The following is a 21,321-nucleotide window of genomic DNA, read 5'->3' as shown; positions in this document are numbered from 1 at the left end:
TCAATTGGATAATGGTCAATAGTTTCATTTTTAATGTTGCACAGCCTGCAAAATGGAGAGGAGGGAAAGAATGACAAAGAATACGGGATTAGGTAAGTAAACGCAATGAATTTTAGTACACATAAACCTGAACGTGAAACTTGCATGTGCATCTGAACTCTGATCTATTACAAAATAAATTTGGGAAGAAAATACAAAAAAATGTAATTTTTAAGTGGCTTCACAGGAGGGGGCTGTGGTTTCAAAATTTTTTCACATGGACCAAATATGGCCTACTGTATCCTTCTTACTAGGGTACAGCTATTACAAGAACCGTTCATACATACTTTAGAAAATTATGTACAGCCTGTGAAGCTTCTTCTCTTATAACAAGTTTCACAATGTAATAGTTCATTTTTGGACTTGATTGTTTTAGCATTTGGACTTTTCAGCAATTTTCTATTTCAAAACGGAATATCCGAAAAAATACATATAAGGAACAAATAAATAAAAATTCATACTTTTCAACAGTCTTTAGAGCTTTTACCAGAACTGGCAATATTCCACTTTGACTTATGATATCCAATGGCAGAAGTTCCTCAAATGACAACAATACCCGACACTTCGAATGGCCTCAACCAGACTCTCCGGGTCACCAGTAGGGGCACTGTTTGCAACCTAATGTAAAGTCTTATATGCCAGTTTAAAAGGCCCTGTAAAAGATGTAAGATGTAAAGGCAATATATGGATAATTTTACCCAATAATATTAAATGATAATACATAACAATATAATTAATAATACATATATGCCATAATACTTTTAAGCAATAATACATAAATGAATAAACTTTATCAACACCGTATACGCTTAAAGATGCAGTGCGCAATAGCTGTTCGAATCCTTTGTGTTAATCCTGAATTGTGTCCGTCATGCCCAAACCAAATGGGTATATTACATACTTTTTTTCAAAAATGAGCTAGCAACTCAATAAAACCTTCAAATGATATTTTGACTTTATAAACAAAACACAAGAGCAACTCAATAAAATCTTCAAATGATCTTTGGACTTTATAAAGAAACAAGAGCTAAGAGCTCATATGGCACTTTTGACGAGGCAAGAAGAGCTAAGAGCCAAGAGATCATATGGTATGAGCTTTAGCAAAATTCTATAAATCAATAGATTGATTTAAAAAGGAAAATAAGAGGCTTAATGCCGGTCAAGATTTAAAATAAGAGCTCTGAGTCACAAAGTCCTTCTAAATATCAAAATTCATTAAGATCCGATCACCCACTCGTAAGTTATAAATAACTAATTTTTTCTAATTTTTCCTCTCCCTTTAGCCCCCCCCCCAGATGGTCGAATCTGGGAAAACGACTTTATCAAGTCAAATTGTGAAGCTCCCTGACACGCCTATCAATTTTCATCGTTTTAGCACGTCCAGAAGCACCAAACTCGCCAAATCACTGAACCCCTCCCCTCAACTCCCCCAAAGAGAGCGAATCCAGTATGGTTCAGTCAATCACGTATCAAGGACATTTGTTTATTCTATCCACCAAGCATCATCCCGATTCCTACACTCCAAGTGTTTTTCCAAAATTTCCCCCTCCAACTCCCCCCAATGTCAAAAGATCTGGTCGGGATTTGAAATAAGAGCTCTGAGACATGAATTCCTTCTAAATATCAAATTTCATTACGATCCGATCACCTGTTCGTGAAATAAAAATACCCCAATTTTCACGTTTTCCAAGAATTCCGGTTTCCCCCTCTAACTCCCCCGAATGTCACAGGATCTGATCGGTACTTAAAATTAGAGCTTTAAAGCGCGAGATCCTTCTAAATATCAAATTTGATTAAGATCTGGTCACCCTTTCGTAAGTTATAAATGCCTCAATTTTCAAAATTACCCCCCCCCAACTCCACCAAAGAGAGCAGATCCGGTCCAGTTATGTCAGTCACATATCTTAGACAGGTTTTGATTCTTCCCATCCAGTTTCATCCTGATCTCACCTCTTAAGCATTTTCTAAGATTTCTGGTTCCCCTCAACTGCCCCCCTCCAATTACGCTGGATCCGGTTGAGATTTAAAATAAGAAATCTGAGTTACGAGATCCTTCTAAATATGAAGTTTCATGAAGATCCGATCACTCCTTCGTAAGTTAAAAATACGTCATTTTTTCTTATTTTTCAGAAATACCCCCCCCCCCCCCGCAATTGAGCGGATCCGTTCCAATTATGTAAATCACGTATGCAAGACTTCTGCTTATTTTTCCAACCAAGTTTCATCCCAATCCCTCCAATCTAAGCGTTTTCCATCATTTTAGGTTTCCCATCCCCAAACTTCCCCCAATGTCACCAGATCCGGTCAGGATTTAAAGTAAGAGCTCTGAGACACGATATCCTTCTAATATCAAATTTCATGGAGATCCAATCACCCGTTCGTAAGTTAAAAATACCTCCTTTTTTCTAATTTTTCACAATTAGCCCCCCCCCCCCCCCCAACTACCCCAAAGAGAGCGGATCCGTTCTGGTTATGTCAATCAAGTATCTAGAACTCGTGTTTTTTCCCCACCAAGTTTCATCCCGATCCGTCCACTCTAAGTATTTTCCAAGTTTTAGGTTCCCCCTCCCAACTCCCCCCCCTAATGTCACCAGGTCCGGTCGGGTTTAAAATAAGAGCTCTGAGCCACGATATCCTTCTAAATATCAAATTTCATTGAGATCCGATCACCCGTTCGTTAGTTAAAAATACCTCATTTTTTTAATTTTTCAGAAATACCCCCCCCCCCCAACTACCCCAAAGAGAGCGGATCCGTTCCATTTGTCAACCATCTATCTAGGACTTGTGTTTATTTTTCCCACCATGTTTCATCCCGATCCCTCCAATCTAAGTGTTTTCCAAGTTTTAGGTTTCCCCCTCCCAACTCCCCGCCCCCATCACCAGATCCGGTCGGGATTTAAAATAAGAGCTCTAAGACACGATATCCTTCTAAACATCAAATTTCATTGACATCCGATCACCCGTTCGTAAGTTGAAAATACCTCATTTTTCTAATTTTTAAGAATTACTCCCCCCCCAACTACCCCAAAGAGAACGAATCAGTTCCGATTATGTCAATCATGTATCTGGGACTTGCGCTTATTTTTCCCATCAAGTTTCATCCCGATCCCTCCACTCTAAGTGTTTTCCAAGATTTTAGGTTTCCCCCCTCCAACTCCCCCCAATGTCATCAGACCCGGTCGGGATTTAAAATAAGAGCTCTGAGACACAATATCATTATAAACATCAAATTTCATTAAGATCCAATCACCCGCTCATAAGTTAAAAATACTTCATTTTTTCAATTTTTTCCGAATTAACCGCCCCCCCCCCCAGATGGTCAAATCAGGAGAACGACTATTTTCAATTTAATCAGGTCTGGTCCCTAATACGCTTGCCAAATTTCATCGTCCTAGCTTACCTGGAAGTGCCTAAAGTAACAAAACCGGGACTTCAGGTTTTCCCCCTCCAACTCCCCCCAATGTCATCAGATCCTGTCGAGATTTAAAATAATAGCTCTGAGACACAATATCATTCCAAACATCAAATTTCATTAAGATCCAATCACCCGCTCATAAGTTAAAAATACTTCATTTTTTCTATTTTTTGCGAATTAACCGGGCCCCCACTCCCCCCCAGATGGTCAAATCGGGAAAACGACTATTTCTAATTTAATCTGGTCCGGTCCCTGATACGCTTGCCAAATTTCATCGTCCTAGCTTACCTGGAAGTGCCTAAAGTAGCAAAACCGGGACCGACAGACAGACAGACAGACAGACCGACAGAATTGGCGATTGCTATATGTCACTTGGTTAATACCAAGTGCCATAAAACAAGAGCTAAGAGCTCATATGGCACTTGTGACAAGGCCAGAAGAGCTAAGAGCCAAGAGTTCATATGGTATGATCTCTAACAAAATTCTAAGTATCAATAGATTGATTTAAAAGGAAAATCAGAGGCTTAATGCCGGTTGGGATTTAAAATAAGAGCTTTGAGTCACGATGGCCTTCTAAATATTAAAACTTATTAAGATCCGATCACCCACTCGTAAGTTATAAAAGCTTCCTTTTTCTAATTTTTCCTCTCCCTTTAGCCCCCCAGATGGTCGAATCGGGGAAAAAGACTTTATCAAGTCAATTTGTGCAGTTTCCTTACACGCCTGCCAATTTTCATCGTCCTAGCACGTCCAGAAGCACTAAACTCACCAAAGCACTGAACCCCTCCCCCGAAATCCCCCAAAGAGAGGGAATCCAGTACGGTTATGTCAATCACGTATCTACGACATTTGCTTATTCTATCCACCAGGCTTCATCCCGATTCCTCCACTCTAAGCGTTTTCCAAGATTTCCGATTTCCCCCTCTATCTCCCCCCAATGTCAACAGATCTGGTCGGGATTTTAAATAAGAGCTCTGAGACATGAATTCCTGCTAAGAATCAAATTTCATTAAGATCCGGTCACCCATTCTTAAGTTAAAAATACCTCTATTTTTCTAATTTTTCCAAATTAACACCCCTCAGCTCCTCCAAAGAGAACGGATCCGTTCCAATTATGTCAATCACGTATCTAAAACTTGTGCTTATTCTTCCCATCAAGTTTCATCCCAATCTCACCACTCTAAGCGTTTTCTAAGATTTCTATTTCCCTCTTCCAACCCCCTATGTCCCCAGATCCAATTCTAATCAAAAATGGAGCATCTGAGACATAAGATCCTTCAATATGGAATGGTTTGCCTTTGGAGGTTGTCGAGGCAGAGAGTGTTCGAATTTTTAAGAGTGCATTAGTAAATAAACCTTTTTATTTAGACTGTTTTGTTGTGTAGTTTCGTGTTATTTAGAAGTTTTTGCTGTTTAGTTTGTCGTTGCCAATTTACTTTAGATTAGTATTACCATTTTGTGTTTTTGTGTTTTTGCGACAAGCATTGATCCTTACCGCTATTCGTAATAATAAATAAATATATCAAGTTTCATTAAAATCTGATCACCTATTCGTCAGATAAAAATACCCCAATTTTCAAGTTTTCTAAGAATTCCGGTTTCCCCCTCCAACCCCCCCCCCCAATGTCAAAGGATCTTGTCGGAATTTAAAATAAGAACTTTAAAGCACAAGATCTGATCAACCGTTCATAAGTTAAAAATACCTCAATTTTCCAAATTACCTCCCCCCCCAACCCCACCAAAGAGGGCGAATCCGGTCCAGTTATGTCAGTCACGTATCTTAGACTTGTTTTTATTCTTCCCATCCAGTTTCATCCTGATCCCTCCACTTTAATTATTTTCTAAGATTTCCGCCCCCCCCAATGACAATGGATCCGGTTGGGATTTAAATTAAGAGATCCGAGTTACGAGGTCCTTCTAAATTTGAAGTTTCATGAAGATCCGATCACTCCTTCGTAAATTAAAAATATGTCATTTTTTCTAATTTTTTAGAATTAACCCTCCCCCCCCCCAAATTCCCCCAAATAGAGCGGATCCATTCCAATTATGTCAATCACGTATCTAAGACTTCTGCTTACTTTTCCCACTAAGTTTCATCCCGATCCCTCCACTCTAAGCGTTTTCCATGATTTTAGGTCCCCTCCCCCAAACTCCCCCCCCCCAATATCACCAGATCCGGTAAGGATTTAAAATACGAGCTTTAAGACACGGTATCCTTCTAAATATAAAATTTCATTAAGATCCGATCACCCGTTCGTAAGTTAAAAATACCTATTTTTTCCAGTTTTTCAGAATTAAGCCTCCCCCCGCCTTCAACTACCCCAAAGAGAGCAGATGCGTTCCGGTTATGTCAATCATGTATGTAGGACTTATGCTTATTTTTCCAACCAAGTTTCATCCCAATCCCTCCACTCGAAGTGATTTCCAAGATTTTAGGTTTCCCCCTCCCAATGTCACCAGATCCGGTCAGGATTTGAAATAAGAGCTCGGAGACACGATGTCCTTCCAAACATTAAATTTCATTAAGATCTGATCAACAGTTCGTAAGTTAAAAGTACTTCTTTTTTTCAAATTAACCGGCCCCCCACTTCCCCAGATGGTCAAATCGGCAAAACGACCATTTCTAATTTAGTCTGGTCCAGTCCCTGATATGCCTGCTAAATTTCATCGTCCTAGCTTACCTGGAAGTGCCTAAAGTAGCAAAACCGGGACCGACAGACAGACAGAATTTGCGATTGCTATATGTCACTTGGTTAATACCAAATGCCATAATTACACTTTAGACTTTAGGACGTTTGAGGGGGTGGTTGCTCCATTGTCATTTGTGGTAATTCACGTATGTTTTAACTAAGTCCTAAATATTAAATTTAACTTTTGTTTGTTTTAAGTTGAATTTGAGTACAATATTCATTTAAATTCTTATGGATTTTAGGTTTTATTCATTTATTCATAGGATTTTTAAATTTTGCATAATGCATGTCTTATTTATTCTAGTTTTGTAGTGTTTACAAAAAAAATCAGGTTTTTTCAACTGAAAGTAAGGAGTGACATTAAAACTTAAAACGAACTGAAATTATTCGGTAGATGAGGGGGCCTCCTCAATACTCTTTTCTTCACGCTAAAGTTGTTTATAACTTTCAAACCAAAATTAAGTTTTTTAGAGTTTCAGTCACTATTGTGCCAAGTCGCTCCTTACTTATAGTTAGTTATCACGAACTGATTGAAACCACTACTTTTCTTTATTTTTTTTTCCCCTTTTTAGATTTTTATTTAGGTTTAGTTCCGTCCATTTTTCAACGGACACAGCTTTATTATATATTAGTCAGAGGAAATTTTTTCAAATTGTTTTTTAATGTTTTCCCATAAAGAATTAAATATTTGATGGCAACTGAAATTTAAAGCAAACTTTAAAATTCATATTGAAATTTTCCACCGTCTAGCTTTTATGTAATATTGTTGTAATACCATTTCTCAAAAAAAGTTAGGGTGGTTGGGGAGGGTTGTTTTCAAACAAACGATAGAAAGTATGTATATTAGTTTGTTTTCATTCGGGCTGAAGCTATCCTTACCCTGGGGTGCCAGTGAACTTAAATATAGACGTTTCTTATTCTATACTTTAAGTGGAACAATTGGTTCATATTCTGCTTTGTAATAAGTCGAAGTGTTTGCACATTTTAAAATCATAGCAAACACCTTAGCCTATACTCTTTTATTGCATCAGTTAATCAAAAAGTTCGTGGTAACGAACTGTAGTAAGGAGCCACCCGGCTCAATAGTAAATGAAACTCTAAAAATCGGAGTTTTGATGCTAAAAGATACATCAAAAGAATCGTATTTTCATGTTGATTTTAAATATACAAGTTTCATCAAATTTAATCTTTGTCATCAAAAGTTACGAGCCTGAGAAAATTTACCTTATTTTGGAAAATAGGGAGGAAACAACCCCTAAAAGTCATAGAATCTTAACGAAAATCACACCATCGCATTCAGCGTATAAGAGAACTCTGAAGCAAAAATTTCAAGCTCCTATCTACAAAAATGTGGAATTTCATATTTTTTGCCAGAAGACAGATCACGGGTGCGTGTTTATTTGTTTGTTTTTTTTTTTTTGTTTTTTTTTTCTTTTTCCCAGGGGTCATCGTATCGACCAAATGGTCCTAGCATGTCGCAAGAGGGCTCATTCTAATGGAAATGAAAAGTTCTAGTGCCCTTTTTAAGTGACCGAAAAAATTGGAGGGCACCTAGGCCCCCTCCCACGCTCATTTTTTTCCAAAAGTCAACAAATCAAAATTTCTAGATAACCATTTTGTTCCACATAGTCGAAAACCATAATAACTATGTCTTTGGTGATGACTTACTCCCCCACAGTCCCTGGGACAGGGGCTGCAAGTTACAAACTTTGACCAGTGTTTACATATAGTAATGGTTATTGGGAAGTGTACAGACGTTTTCAGGGGGATTCTTATGGTTTGGGGGGGTTAGGTTGAGGGGAGGGAGCTATGTGGGAGTATCTTTCCTTGGAGGAATATGTCATGGGGGAAGAGAAACTTAATGAAAAGGGCGCAGGATTTTCTAGCATTACTATAAAAAAACAATGAAAGAATAAACATGAAAAAGTTTTTTCAAGTGAGAGTAAGGAGTAGCATTAAAACTTAAAACGAACAGAGATTATTTAGCATATGAGGGGTTCTAAAAATATTTTAGCATAAAGAGCGAGGTATTTAGGAGGAGATAAATACATCGCTCTTTATGCTAAAGTATTTCTAGTAATTTCAACTACTAATTCTACGGCCTTTCTGATTCAGGGGTCATTCTTAAAGAGTTGGGACAAAACTCAAGATTTAGTATAAAGAGCGAGGTATTAACGAGGGGAAAAAACCCCCTGATATACATAATAAAAATATAAGAATATAAAACTTTTTTACGTAATTTAATTCTTAATTTACGTATATTTTTTAATAATAAAAACGTTCGTTAAAAATTGAAAGTTCTAGTTGCCTTTTTAAGTAACCGAAAAATTGGGAGGGCAACTACGCCTCCTTCCCTACTCCTTATTTCTCAAAAGCCATTTAGCCAAAAAGAGAATTAGTATACGAATTTCATTTTAATAATTTATGTGCGGAGAGCCAAAATCAAACATGCATTAATTCAAAAACGTTCAGAAATTAAATTAAAAAAACTAGTTTTTTTAACTGAAAGTAAGAAGCGACATTAAAACTTAAAACGAACAGAAATTACTCCGTATATGAAACGGGTTTTCCCCTCCGCAATCCCTCGCTCTTTACGCTAAAGTTTGACTCAAGTTTGACTGTGCTTTTGAAACATTTTACAAGCCTTTCTTTTTGCCTGAACTGCAACATTACACTTGTCATTCCACCAGTTCTTGTGTATTTTCGAGCCATTGTAAGAATACAACTTAGTCATTGATATTGCTGATTTGACTGACTGCAACAGGGTTGCTCAAACAGTTCGTGGTAACGAACTGTAGTAAGGAGCGACCCGGCTCAATAGTAACCAAAACTCTAAGAAATGGAATTTCGATACCAATAGTTATATCAAAAGAATTGCATTTTAATACTGATTTTAAATAGATAAGTTTTGTCAACTTCAGTCTTACCCATCAAAAGTTACGAGCCTGAGAAAACTTGCCCTATTTTAGAAAATAGGAGAAAACACACCCTAAAAGTCATAGAATCTTAACGAAAATCACACCATCGAATTCAGCGTACCAGAAAACCATACTGTACAAGTTCCAAGCTCCTATATACAAAATTATGGAATTTTGTATTTTTTGCCAGAAGACAAATCACGGATGAGTGTTCATTTTTTTTTCCGGGGTGATCGAACAGAAATGAAAAGTTCTAGTGCCTTTTTTAAGTGACCAAAAAATTGGAGGGCACCTAGGCCCCCTCACATGCTTATTTTTTCCAAAGTCGTCGGATCAAAATTCTGTGATAGCCATTTTATTCAAAATAGTCGAAAAACCTTATAACTATGTCTTTGGGGGGCAACTTACTCCCCCACAGTCCCCGTGGGAGGGGCTGCAAGTTACAAACTTAGACTAGTGTTTTCATATAGTATTGGTTATTGGGAAGTGTACAGACGTTTTCAGGGGGATTATTTGGTGGGGACGAGGGGTTGAGAGGGGGTCATGTAGGGGAAACTCTACATGAAGGAATTTGTCATGGGGGATGAAGACTTCCATTATGGGAGCGCAGCATTTTCTAGCATTACTTTAAAAAAACAATGAAAAAATAAATATGAAAAAGTTTTTTGAACTGAAAGTAAAGAGTAACATTAAAACTTAAAACGAACAGAAAATATTACGCATATAAGGGGTTCACCTCATCCCAATACCTCCTCTTTACGCTAAGTATTTTTAGTAATTTCAAAAATTCATTCTACGCCCTTTGTGATTCAGGGGAGGAAATTTAAGCTTTAGTGTAAAGAGCGAGGTATTGACGAGTGGGCAAACCATCTCATATACGTAATAAAAACATACGAATATAGAAGTTTGTTCCATAAGCTAATTCGTAAGCTACGTATTTCTTTTACTAATGAAAATGTTCGTAAAAAACTAAAAGTTCTAGTTGCCTTTTTAAGTACCCAAAAAATTGGAGGGCAACTGGGCCTCCTCCCCCTCCTTTTTTCTCAAAATCATTCGATCAAAACTATGGGAGAGCCATTTAGCCAAATAAATAAATATGCAAATTTCGCTTTAATTATTCATCTGCGGAGAGCCGAAATCAAAACATGGATTAACTAAAAAACGTTCAGAAACTAAATAAAAGAAAGTTTTTTTTAAACTGAAAGTGAGGAGCGACATTAAAACTTAAAACGAACAGAAATTACCCCTGATATGAAAGGGGCGGTTCCCTCTTTAACGCCCTGCTCTTTGCGCTAAAGTTATTACTATTTTAAAAAGTAGAGTTGAGAGAAAGAGTCAAACTTTAGCGCAAAGAGCGAGGCATTGAAGAGGGAACAGCCCCTTTCATATACGGGGTAATTTCAGTTTGTTTTAATGTCACTCCTTACTTTCAGTTAAAAAAAACTTTACCATCTGGACTAGATCATAATATGAAGAAGGGCTCAGAAGCAAATCTATAGTTGAGAAACAGTTACATGAAATGTTATGCCTGGTCTGGAAGTTAAATGGGATGAAAATCAAAGTGTTGGGAAAAATTAGACAAAACATAGTCTATTCCTCTTCCTGCTTTGTTGCTACCAGCTGATTGTTCCCAGTGAGTGTTATGGAAATTAAAATCACCAAAAATAAAGGTATTATTACCTGATAGTTCAGATTCCAGGACACTTTGGATGTCCTTGCTCCCACAAGGGTTATACAGTAATTAGGTTATACCATTAGCTAAGGTAATCATCATACCTACAACATCAATTTCATCCCTGTACATAATTAAAGGTGGAGGGGAAAGATGGATTGAATCATGAACAAAGATGACAACACCAAGACTGGTGTTTTCTGAATTACCCCCCCCCCCCAGCTCCCCCAAAAAGAGCGGATCCGTTCCAGTTATGTCAATCTTGTATCTAGGACTCGTGTTTATTTTTAACACCAAGATTCATCCTGATCTCTCCACTCTAAGCATTTTCGAACATTAGAGGTTCCCCCCTATAACTCCCCTCGATGTCACTGTATCTGGTCGGGGTTTTAAATCTAAGCTCTGTGACAAGCTATCGTTCTAAATAACAAATTTTAAAAAGATCCAATCACTCATTCGTAAGTTAAAAATACATTTTTTTTTTCGAACTAAACATCCCCACTCCCCCCCCCAGATGGTTGAATTGGGGAAACATCTATTTCTAATTTAAACTGGTCAAGTTCCTGATACACCTGCCAAATTTCATTGCCCCAGCTTATCTGGAAGTGCCCAAACTAGCAAAACCAGGACAGACAGACCAACAGGAATTGTGATTGCTATATGTCACTTGGCAAATACCAAGTGCCATAAAAACGAGTGAACTATATCCAAATATTGCAATAATAAAGCTCTCAAAGAGTCAGGTGAGTTATTGAAACGCCACAAAGTTCATTGAAAATTCTATTTATTGACATTAGATGAAGATTTAAAAATAAACAGTAGATTTTGATTCCAAGGTACCAATCATCTGGTAAAGTTGATCTGGTTTGGTAAATCGGTCCTTTTTTGGTGAAACATAAGCAAAGAACGCTTACATATATCTAACCAAGAACCTCAAGAAACTTGGTTCTAAAACCTAGTCAGTTGCACAAATGTTTTCTCTTTGTTTTAGTATTGTACCTTATTGTTTCCTTTTTAATCCAAGAGAACATACACAGTTTAAAGTGTAACCCATTCCACTAATAAATTTATCTTAGAAGATTAAGTAGCGACAATAGATTTGGCCTCTTAGAGGACAGGGGTCACTTGCTCTGTAGTTTGGGCTCTTTAATTAGGCTGTGTAGAGCTTGTGAGGAGTTGCCAGCATTTGGGCAATAGCATCCTGTCTTAACATTTGACCAGCATAATCACAGCCGCTGTCCAAGCAGCATTACATAAATGGGATCTTGGAGGAGGTGGTTACTCCCCATCCTTCTTTATATCTAAGCGGCATGAGAAAATGTGCTAAATAATTTGATAAAATGGAATAAATACCAGAGAGTTCTCGTAAGCTTCTGTTCTCTAACAAAATTTCCTCTTTTTTAGTATTTTTGGATTCCACAGTCTCTACATCGCTTCTTCTTTTCATTTCCTAAAAAGATAAAATAAAAACTAACTGTTTTTAAAACTTTACGCGTTTTAATTATTTTCGTTTCGGTTTAACTATGCTTTAGACATTGAACTCAAATTCCTACTTTGAGATATGTTTTTATTAGTTTCAGAACACAAAATGCGCATAAGACCAAATTAAGATAAGGGGAAACTGGTATGCCCCCTCCAAAAAAATTGTTTAAACCATAATTGGGTCTTTAAAATTGCAGTTTCGTATCTCCACTCTTTGAGAAAAATATTAACAATAATAAGTAAAGTAGTGCTTAAACACTATCATACTAGTGCGACAGTGGACGGTAAACAGAATGGGAAAACTAGTAAGGTAGTTCAGACCCAAGTCTTACTTGGGACATTTAGTTAATTTCCATGAGAAGATATTGATGCTTGCTGCATATTACAAAGTGATCTTTTTTTTTCGGTTTACCGAGCCTCAGAAAGGCGGAAATGTTAACCCTTATGTAAATCAGTATCACGGGGAGTTCCACCGGCATTTTTGTAGAGAAAACAGAATAATAGCCCCTTCTAATGATTTTTTCTAACTGTATAAAAAGAGACTTTCATACTAATATAACCGAGCACTCAAAATTACTTTATTTAAGCTTCTGGAGTATGTTGTGCCCTTAACATTGACAGTGTGTAGTAGACTTGAGCTCTACACAGGATAATTTTTCTAATAGTTGGCTGTTGTGGGTTGTGATACACAATAATTATGACGATTCTAAAGAATTCTACATCAGTCTAACGTGACGAGTGTTGTTTTAAATGGAAAATCTATACCTAACATGTCGTAACTTAGCGGCAAAATTTAAGTTGGCTTGCACAGTTGAGCACAAAAACACCCATTTCACACTCCATAAAATACTTAATTTCAAACTTAAACGAAAAATCTGCAATATGAGCTGCAGAACTGAATCTCGTCTCCCATTCACCAAACCGTCTACTTCGATATTTCTTATGTTACACCCAACCGACTTAGCAGAATACAACGCTAAGGTCATATTTTCATAAATCTGATCCAACGTCAGCCTTCCTTTATTTATAGATTTCTCGTGTATCTTGTCTGGGCATAAGTTATTGATCATCTTGCTAAAAAGAAAACAACACTAAATAATAGACAATATATCAATGTTCAAAATTGACTAACGAACATATTCCACATCAAACTTAATCAAGTTTACACCGTTGTTTTTAAAAAACGAATAAGTTTGCTGATGTTAAGCAAATTTCTTCAGATTAAACTTTCATGTAGGATGCTTCAATCATCAGTATAATTTAAGTACAGAAAAGTCTTTCCTCCCTATTTGATTCCATGTTCGTCCATTGCCTTTCTTGTGCTCCTTAAGACACATCCGTCAAAATTATCCGCTTCAAGGACGATTGAACACAACACTGCTTAACTCCTGGTTTAATACGAAACCAGCTACTAACCTCATTTCCTTCCTTAAATGTAGAAGTGTTATTCTCGTATACAGCTCTAATCCTTTAATGTATTTGTCTGGTATACCATACAAGGATAAGACCTTCGCTAAAGCTCTCCTATCAACATAATCGAGCGCTTGCTCATAATCTATAAAACTGAGGACCAAAGGTTTTTGATAACTCAGGCCTTTTTAAAACCACGCTATTCTTCTCTCATCATTTTGTCTACAGCGTCTCTCGGCTTAAAAGGCATCATTTCACGAACAAACTTGCAACCAACAGATACCAGGCTAATGCCTCAAAAATCAGCCCAGTCACTCTTATCATCTTTCTTACAAATTGTTTTAATTTTCAGAAGCTTTGCAATGACACCAGTGTATCAAACATGTGTGGAACAATTATAAAAAACGCTAATAGATGGATGTCACATTCCGTCTCTGCTCTATTATAAACTTTATAAAACTCTATCATTGTTTCAGGCGATGAACCCCACTTGGAAATAGCAAGATGTTTTAAAAAAGTCACTTTCTGGATTATATTACTCCTGAGTGATTTGATGTGATCCTGCCTTCTTAATTTGAAAAAAACTCATGAGTAAGGAGTAATATTCAAAGCAATATTTGGTATGGATGCATGTTTTGCCTAGTATATAGCGTCGCTTTGGTTTTGAAAGTGGAGACAGATAAACGTAATGCTTCTGAACAGCATGAGATTATATTAATATCTCGTTGAAGATCTTTGACTAATTCAAGGACATTTCTTTCTGCCTTCCATATTCCTAGGCTGTCTGCATAAAGTCCAAACGATGCATATTGTAGTTGAAGCTCATATATGAATGATAAATATAGATGAAACAGAGGTGGACTAAAATTTATCCTTGGGTTATGTCTTCTCTAATAGGGTGTTCCAGGCTCCTGCTATTTGTGAATGACATTACCATAGGCATCAACCCGATCAAAGAGAATGGCAATGGTTACATTTCCATGTTTAAAGGAGTTGGATATATCATGCTCTAGTCAGCCAATATTGTCCTGTGAGCAGCGTTTCTTTCTGAATCTTGTTTGTTCAAAGAGATAGAGATTGTTTATTTCAACACAATTCAACCCTAGCTAAAGTATGTTGCTCCAGGATTTCACCTAGTGTTGTTGCCACTGAAATTGGTTTCTAGGATTAAATATTATTTTCAGGCTGGTAGGGCTTAAGGATGGGGTTAACAATGGCTATTTTCAATGATCTAAGAATTTCATAATGGGTTTAAATATGATAATAAGTGTACAGAAGTGAAAATTAAATATCTCTAGAGCTTGTGTAATCCGTTTTTGTGTTTGGGAGATAAAGATGACTGAAGTCAGGTACTGAATTAGCTTGGACAATGAAATAAGCACAGGCGAATATTTCGGCAATGGGCATTACGTGCGACGAAGAGAAAACGTCCATTTCTTGAGCTTGGAATTACATACTAGTTTTGTTGCTTTTTTTGAGGAGTTGCTTACTCCTCAAGGGGTGAAACTTACATAGGCCAGAAGTGATTTAGAGTTAAACAATGGAGATGCCATACTGCTTGTCGAAAATCTTCGTTGCAGTGCACTAATTGTACTAGGGGCCCATTTCCTTGGCGGAGTCTCAGTGCTTTTCTTTAAAGTGGTAATATTTTCCCTGAAAGAAGGGCTGTATGATTTTACAACTATGCCAAATAGTAGGTTTTATTTTTGGGCAATTTTTAAAACTTACTGTCTTTCCAGGTACTTGGGACATGCTTTTTTGTCTAATGAATTATGATCTCTTTGCAAAAGGCCTAATTAAGCTCAGAGCTACAGGATGGGCGTTAAATTTCTTCAAGACAGACATTACATTTCCATCAATAACGAGATAGGCAAAATATACAGGACACTTTTACTCAGTATAGTTCCAGCTTCGTTTGGCTTATCAAGTCAGTGGGCCTCGAGCATTGGTATTTCTTCACCTTTAATATTCACTAGGCCTTCTTCAAAGTACCAGGATTTCGAGAGGGCATAGCAATCAACATATGGTGTAAAATCTGTCTTGAAATTTTATCCTTAAAGAAATTTAATTGAAAAAAATAAGTTTCTTCAACTGAAAAAGAGAGGAAGTAAGGAGCATCATTAAAGCTTCACACGACCAGAAATTATAACGTATATAAGAAGGGTTGCTTCTCCTCGGCACTTTCCTCTTTACTCTAAAGCTATTTAGTACTTTTAAAAACTTCTTATCCTTCTAATTGAACAAACACATTTTTTTTCAGGAATCTTTCTTAGAGAATTGGGACAGAATTCAAACTTTAGCGTTAAGAGCAAGGTGTTGAGGAAGAGCAACCCCCCTTATATACTTAATAATTTCTATTCATTTTCAATTTTATTGTTGCTCCTTATATTATTATTAATAAAAATAAAAAATTGATTTTTTATATTAATAATAAAAAATTGATTTTTTAAAATCGTTTTTTTAAATAGCCAAATGTCAGGAAATCTGGCAATACATCCAAGGAAAAGTCCTCCTCCCCAAGGATTTATTCTCTAGACAATTCAATAGCAGTGAAAGTTTACCCCAAACCATTACCCTTAACATCTCCATGGGTAAAATTGAGTTGGCAAAGAGAGGGCAAGACATAAGAAGTATTTTGTATAGGAATTGTGGCAAAATCCTCCAGTGTTGCATTTCCCCCAAAAAATTAACCTCCTGGAAACTTCCCTCCGTAGAGCGAATCATTCCCATGGAGAATCCCACAAGCAAAAAAAGTCGACCCCCCCCCAACTAAAAAAATGTGTGCATACTTCCCAATAACAAATACTCTATGTAAACAACGGGGAAGTTTTGTTACTTTAGGACCTTTTCCCATGGGCTGTGGGGGGGGGGGGGGGGTCGTGATATCTCCAAAGGCATAGTTATTGAGCCTTTCGGCTATGCTGAACAAAATGGCTATCTCAAAATTCTATCATACAATGCTATCAAAATGCATATGGTTATCAGACGATTTTGAGAAAAAGGAGGGGAGAGAGAGAGCGCGCTTCTTAAAAAGAGGCACAAGAACTTCTTGTTTTTGTTTTGAGTGGGCCCTCATGTTTGCACATAACCCCCCCCCCCCAAAGGAGTTTGTAAATGCCATAGTTTAGCCCAAAGAGACAGGCAAAACTGTCAGAATTTTCTGAACAAACTCTGGAATAAAGCAGAACAATCTGGATTACATATCTACATTCCAAAGTCTAAAACTATATAAATAAGGAAATTCACCCATTGGAATCCAACTAAGAGATAAAGGCACAAACATTACAAACTTCAAGTAATTAGGCAGTACAGTAGCTTCCCATTGTGACTAAAAAAAAAACTATGCATCAGAATAGCCAAAGCCAAAGCAGTATTACAGATTTTAACCAATCTGAAAATCAACAGTATACTCACAGAACTTGAAGCCCCAACTGTTACTAAGCAAAATTTTTTTTTTCTGTTCTCAGTTGATCAATAGAATGCATAAAGCTAATTGTAGAACAGGAGAAACCCTGTTTCAAAATAACTGTCTTTGCTGGAACATCTGGCAAGATCATGTCAGCAATGACAAGATCTGTAGTTGCACATAACAAAAAAATTGTCTCTGTGGTGAGGCAATGAGGATGCCATTACCTTGGACATATTCTTTGTCTGCCAGATAAACAATGCTAATCCACTGGGAGGAGTATTTGAGAGGTAGTGCTATAGCATTGCCTATGGTAAAGGTCATATGGTTGCAATTTTTTCTCCCAGAGGTACTTCATATGGAAGGGATTGTTATATAAAATACACAGGGGGCTCATTTGATTGAAAATAGAGTTCTAGTGCCACTAGTAAGAGTCAAAAGTGATTGGAGGGCAACTAGCCATCCTAACCATGCTATTTCCCTCCAAATATATCAGATCTACCCTCCTTGTGCCCTTTTTTCAAAAATCCATCTGACAAACATTTTGAGATAATCATTTTGTTAAAACTACTTTGCACATCAGAAAAATAAAACTTCTGGGTTAAGACAGTTCCCCAGGGCCAGGGGGACCAGAATAGCCCTAGCCAACACAGTGCTCCTCCACAAACAGGAGCATTTAAACAAGAAATGCCAGTTTTCAGGAAAACAAAATACAGTCATGCATAGAAAAAACACTGTATCAGATGCACAAACATATCTAATATTTCATAAAAATATTGTAGCTAATTCTTAGAAATGAAAATTATAGAAAATTTTATGTACACAATTATTGCTCAATTAATGAAATAGAAACAATAGCATGGACAGCATCTTTGAAAGAGATGCAAATAAATTTTGTTTATGAATCTTCACATAAGGGTAAAATTATAATAGCTGTGCCAGCCAGAAGCAACTTATAATCAAATATTTACTTTATGCCAAGGAAATTTAAAGATATAAAACAAATCCAAGACAGTGACTAGCACTTCCACAGCTCACTTGCTAAAACTGTTAAGGTAGGGGAAGACAATGGATTAATATAGATTGGCTAAAGCTAAAAATAAATCTTCTTTCTGTTCCTCACCCCCTCTTGCCAGCAAATTAAATTAAACAGATTACACATTTAATTTGCCTATTAACTAGGTGATGGAACAAATTTTAACCCTAGAGAGGTAGAATCTGAGAAGCAATATTAAAAAGAACTAGTCATGTTGATATTAAGGTTGACTTATTATAATGCATCTTTTAATAATAAATAATACACCTCTGATTTGTAAAACAACATTTTACTTGTAATATATAACATAAAGTAGTTTATTTCTATTCCCTTTTAGGCCTAATAGTATCATACATTTCTTTCCATTTTTGAAAACCATTTTTATAAGTTATACTGCATGTCTCTTCTTCAGCACACATTTTAACACTAACACAAACCATTTTCCTGAAAAAAAGGGAAGACTGAGAAATGATTATCCTATTCATATTAATACAAAGGATGCAAGACATTAGAGACCTGTCTCTAAAAGACAAAATATTTATTGACTCCTACCCTGATACATGATATGCAATTCTGTAGAAGCAGCATAAGGCAAAACAAGAGGAAGTAGGATGTGACCAAAAACCCTCTTTAGAACTGGGTTATAACATATTTATAGTCATTCCAATAACATGGTTTGCAGTCCCCCCTAGGAAAAGTAAATACTAATTACTCAAAAACATTTAAATATAATTTATTGGCTCCTCTGCTGTATTGATCTCCAGTATGGGTCTACAGGCTAAAGTATATCCAAGGAAGGTATTTTAAAGTACCCACATCTACTCCTTCACCCTCTAGAGACCCTGAAATTTGCCTAAATGATGGGTCAATACCTATTGAAATTTTGTACCTAAATTTTCAACTACCAGTTGCTTTTTCTCTGCCTTTAGTTCTGAAAATGTAATTTCTGTTGTTTCAGTAGAATTCTGAGCCATATCAATATTTTTTTCAAAATTTAGGAAATGTATTAGCATTGAGCAATGGGATTGAGCAATCTGAAGCTGAAAACAATTTTGTTGTACTTCATTCAAGCAGAAGATCTATTTTGCAAGGTTTCACTTTTATAACACATAGGCTATATTTTTAAAGGTCATCAAAGGTTAGGACCCTCTAGAGGGAAAGAGTGGTGTTTTCTTTAGTATTAATAAATTGATTGATTGATTGAGGTACTTCAAAATACTTTCCTGGGACAAAATTTGGCCTGTAAACCCATCCCTGAAAGTTTCATTTGGTAAAACTCTAGTCAATTGACTTGTTGCTATCTTGGAAAAGGTTTAGGTTAGAAAAATGAAACTTCCAGAGATAGGTCTGCAGGCTAAATTATGTCCTAGGAAGGTATTTTAAAGTACCCACCTCAACTCCTTCTCCCTCAAGAGGGCCCTGAAATTTGCCAACATGACTGGTCTATACCAATTGAAATTTTGACAAAACAACATTTTACCTTAATTTTCAGTTACTAGTTGCTTTGTCTCTGCCTTAAGTTCTGAAAATGCAATTCTGTTATTTGAGTAGAATTCTGAGCCATATCAATGTTCTTTTTTTCAAAATTTAGGGAATTTAATGGCATATCTTTAAAACCTTATAAAAAGGTATTGAGCAAAGTCATGAAGCTGAAAATAATTTTGTTGTACTTCAATTAAGCAGAAGATCTATTTTGCAGGGTTTCAATTTTATAGCACACATATTTTTAAAGGTCATCAAAGGTCAGGGCCCTCTAGAGAGAGGAGTGGAGGTAGTTGCTTCAAAATACTTTCTGAGGATATACTTTACTTGGAAGATTCATCCCTGAAAGTTTCATTTTCTTAACCTAAACCCTTTCTGAGATAGTAAGAAGTCAATTAACTAGAATTTTACCTTCCAACCTAACCCCTTTCCAAGATAGCAAGAAATAACTAAACTAGAATTTTACCTTGATACTTATTACACCTTAAAAATGAATCTATAATAAACAATGAGTTTGAAAGTTTGATGTCAATGATTTGACCCATATAGGGACCAAAAAACTGATGAGAAATTTATTATTTTCAATGATATATCAAGCACTTAAAACAAAATGTTAAAAGCCTTCTATTTTACTTGATCGAAAACAATAAATTTGGATTCAGTAGGCAATGCAGGGTATATATTTGCACATTAATTGGGTGGAGTCTGACCTCTGTTAATATAGGCTAATCATACACACCAAAGGCCTGCAGCTTTTGTTAGCCTAGTTTTCCATTAGAGCAAGTCGGCTAAACATCTATAGAAGTTACAAAGAACTTTATACTTACCAATTTTATTGATTTGTACTAGTTCTCAGCCAGCCAAAGGGCTGGCTGAAACGACAGCCCAAGTGCAGACAAAGAGCGTGTTCCAGCTGAGACAATAAGTAACTAAAAGTTACGAAAAAGTAACTTTTTCCGTTCCAGCTGAGGCTATTTAGCAGCTGGTACTTCAGAAAAGTTACTACAAAGGGTGCATTCCCCGTCGTGATTACAATTAATAGTGATTAATTTTTTTGACTGATATCTGTTCCACGTTACCGATATTAAAAATAATAGGCCCCGCCCACTGCTTATTTCTGTTCCTCGTTTGTAAAATAATTAATTATTTTTAATTCTAGTCGGGAGGTGAATTAAAAATGGGCGGGACACAATTACTCTTAGCCAAATAGAAAGCTGATAAAATTATGTGCATAGAATATTGCAGTTAGGATAATACACTAGACTAGAGAATTCAGATTAATTTGTACGAATATATTTTCTCATAAATTTTGTGTGACATTTCTTACTTTGAAGATAATTGATATTTTATAGGGAAATTTTTTGTTCAGTCCATAGGCTATGCACTGAAATTAGTTTCTTAGCCTGCCTCAACTAAACTCTGATAGTCCTATTAGCCAACCTCTGATTAAAGTTTTATTGGACTAAAATAATTTTCATTCATCAGGGTAAACGTAAGTTTCTTTGGAATACTCATTTATAATAGGCTATTTAAATGAGGATCTCTTTGTTCTTTCCAGGCTTCCCTGGAAAGAAGAAGTTAGCTTGAAGAAGACGATAAGCTCTTCTTTCCAAGCTTATCCTGGAAAGAAGAAGTTAGCCTAGCTAATGTAATATTAATGTATTTACTTGTCGTAGTAGGCTAGGCAAGATATTTCAAAGGTAATATACTTGCAAAAGTGTTTAGAAGTCACGCTGTCCTATAAGGCATCATATTAGCAGCAAACTAGTCT

The 21,321-nt window shown here is 36.4% G+C and overlaps 1 long non-coding RNA gene across 2 annotated transcripts in view; it reads right to left on the bottom strand.

The window, feature by feature from the left end:
* LOC136042884 (uncharacterized) overlaps positions 1-20,554 on the bottom strand; it is a 31,793-nt gene extending 11,239 nt beyond the window's left edge. Inside the window, exons 1-3 of one of the 2 annotated variants that reach the window (XR_010621472.1) lie at positions 20,378-20,554; positions 12,088-12,184; positions 501-692 (exon numbers count right to left, since the gene is read on the bottom strand). This is a non-coding gene — a long non-coding RNA (uncharacterized LOC136042884). Of the gene's footprint in view, positions 1-500; positions 693-12,087; positions 12,185-20,016; positions 20,135-20,377 lie in introns of those variants that run through there. The other variant, XR_010621473.1, reaches the window with a different exon arrangement.
* Positions 20,555-21,321: the final 767 nt, after the last annotated feature.

The sequence above is a fragment of the Artemia franciscana genome, unplaced genomic scaffold, assembly GCF_032884065.1.
Source record: "Artemia franciscana unplaced genomic scaffold, ASM3288406v1 Scaffold_2328, whole genome shotgun sequence".
NCBI lineage: Eukaryota > Metazoa > Arthropoda > Branchiopoda > Anostraca > Artemiidae > Artemia > Artemia franciscana.
The sequence above is the reverse complement of the archived record's forward strand: the minus strand, read 5'-3'. Positions and strand labels throughout refer to the sequence as shown.